Consider the following 2,523-nt stretch of genomic DNA (forward strand, 5'->3'; position numbering starts at 1 on the left):
TTCACAGACAAGGTAGCACCTGGGCTGAACATTCAAAGAAGAGGCTGACAGCTAATAGTTTAGTTTGGCTATAATGCAAAGAGTATGAAAAAGAGGGAGGTGAAACAAAGCGGGTTCCCAATCACTGGAAGTATTCAAGTAGATGACAGATTCAAATTGTTACTAATGCAAAAGAGATTTCTGCAGTGCAGAAGACACTGAACTAGATGCCTTTTGATCTGATCAGACTCAAGATTTTATGTTTTGAAGACTAGGATAGATCCCAAATTTCATCTAATTAATGTAAAATAAGTAGTGATCTACTTAACTAAATCTCAAGGAATTCTGTTACAACACTGATGGTCTATAGGAAGACTACAACAAAGGAGAGTAAGGAAGAATTCTGCTGTGTCTCCAGCACTATACAAGGAAATGGGTGCCTTAATTAGCTGATGAGTATTTTGGTTACTTTCCAGCTACAGCCTGAAGAAAACATCACCTAAGACTAATTCCTTGTGAACTAACACTACAGTCACCAACCAACCTTCTTCTGGGCCTTAGGTTTCATCCTCTCCAAATTGAGGATAATAACACCTGTGCTACCTAACTCATAGAGGTGCTGGAAGAAAATTGCAATTTAATCTAGCACATGTTATATAAACATGAGAATAAGCTGGGAGAGGCAACATGGTGTGATGATACAGAATGCTGCACTCGAAAACAGGAACAGCTGCCATCTTGCCTCTGACACTTTTACAAGGCACAAATGTATAAAGTTGTGATAGCAAGGGAAGGAGAGTATGAAAAAGATCCTTAAAAAAAAATCTGGGGGCTGCCAGCACAGGGCAAATCAACAGCACAACAGGACAGGTTAAAAAATAAATAAATAGCTCCCCCCAGTACACACACCAAAAAACAAAAACAAAAAAACCAATGGGATGAATAAATCTTAGATTGAATCAAGAAGAATATGGCATACAGAGCAAGGGAAGTGATAGTCTGACTGTCCTCTACCCTAGTCAGACTATATCTCAGCAGAAAGTTCAGTTCTATGTACCACACTTTAGAGATATCTAGCATTCACATAAGCACTTTAAATTTTGCACAACACTTTACATACATTCTCACTTGCTCCTCACAAGAACCCTGTAAATAAGTGCTATTTATTAACCCTTACTTTACAAACGAGGGAATGAGGCTGAGAGATTAAAGTGATGACACAGCTAGGAAGTGTCTGAGGACGGATTTGAATTTAGGTTTTCTTGACTATACTTCCAGTACTCTATCCACTGCACCATCTTACTAACAAGTAGTTAGTTCAGGGCAGTGAGAAAAAACGGATTCAGAGCCCTAGAAGCTAAGTTCTAATCATGGTCCTACCACTTACTACTACGTGACCCTGGGGATAACTCATTTAACTTCTCTAGCTTCAGGAAAAGGAGAACTCAGAGATTTTAAGGTACCTTCCAGCTCTAAAATCAATGAAAATTTGGAAAGTGTGTAGAGAAAAATGACTAGAATGGAAAAGGGCCTTGACACCATACCGTACAAGGGTCAGTGGAAGGAGCTGTAGACTTTTAGCCTGAAGAAAATACCCTGGGTTGGGGGAGGGGAGAGAACGATGGCTGTCTCCAAATACTTGAGGGCTGCCATCCGTAAGCCGGATTCAAGCGATTCTGCTCAGCCCTGAGGTTAGAACGAGTGAAGAACAATTCAGGTTGGAAGTTTAAATAAATAAATGAGCGAATGCCACGGACACCGGGAGCGAAGAGTGACCACTCTGAAGGGCGAACGGTAAAAAAATCCCCGGGCACAACTCAGCTCCCCGAGAAGGAAGGAGACGGGCCCGACGTCTGTCTGCGGGGGCTCAGCCAGGTGGGTCCCCGCGTTCCCGCAGTTTGCGCGAAGCCGGGTGCCGGCTGGTCAAAGGGCGCAGGTCACGCCCCCGAGCCTCGGGCGCTCCTTCTCCCCGCCCCCACCCCCGCGTGGACCCGGCCAGGAAGCCGGAGGGGGGAGGGGGAAGCCGGAGGGGGGAGGGGGAAGCCGGGGAAGCCTCCCCGGAGCAGCCCCGGGCGCTAAGCGCTGGGGCCGCCCAGATGCGGAGCCGGGCCGGCCCCCCCTCCCGGAGCTCCCCTTCCCCGGGGCTGCGCCTGCGGGCGCTTACCTGCGCAGGCTCGGGGCCGACAAGCTGAAGCGCCGGCTCGCCCGCGGGCAGGCGGCGCTCGCTGGTTTCTTCTCCCCCGGCCAGCCGGGCCGCCCGGCGCCCGCTCGGGATCCGGCGAGGAGGAGACAGCGCCGGGACGGGGCCAGCAGGAGCTTGACGGAGCCCAGAGCCGCCATGCCGGCTGAGTAACGAACCACGGCCGAGTGAGCGGCACCTCGGGCCCGCCGCCCGCCGCCGCCTTCCTGGCACGCGGATGAGCCAAGGCCTCCCGACCGGACGCTCCGCCGATTCCCGAGCGGGGCTACGCTTCCCAGCGGGTGCCGCCAGGGCCCGGCGCCGCCTGTTCGCGCCCGCTTGCGGAAGGTACGTGCGTTCCTGGA

General features: G+C 50.9%; 1 long non-coding RNA gene across 1 annotated transcript in view; it reads right to left on the reverse strand.

Moving 5' to 3' along the window:
- Nucleotides 1–2,195, reverse strand: part of LOC114033886 — an 18,163-nt gene extending 15,968 nt beyond the window's left edge. The window contains exon 1 of the long non-coding RNA XR_003568048.1: nt 2,144–2,195. This is a non-coding gene — a long non-coding RNA (uncharacterized LOC114033886). The remainder of the gene's footprint in view (nt 1–2,143) is intronic.
- Between the last annotated feature and the right edge of the window lie 328 nt (nt 2,196–2,523).

The sequence above is a fragment of the Vombatus ursinus genome, unplaced genomic scaffold (genome assembly GCF_900497805.2).
Source record: "Vombatus ursinus unplaced genomic scaffold, bare-nosed wombat genome assembly UNPS02007612.1, whole genome shotgun sequence".
Lineage (NCBI taxonomy): Eukaryota > Metazoa > Chordata > Mammalia > Diprotodontia > Vombatidae > Vombatus > Vombatus ursinus.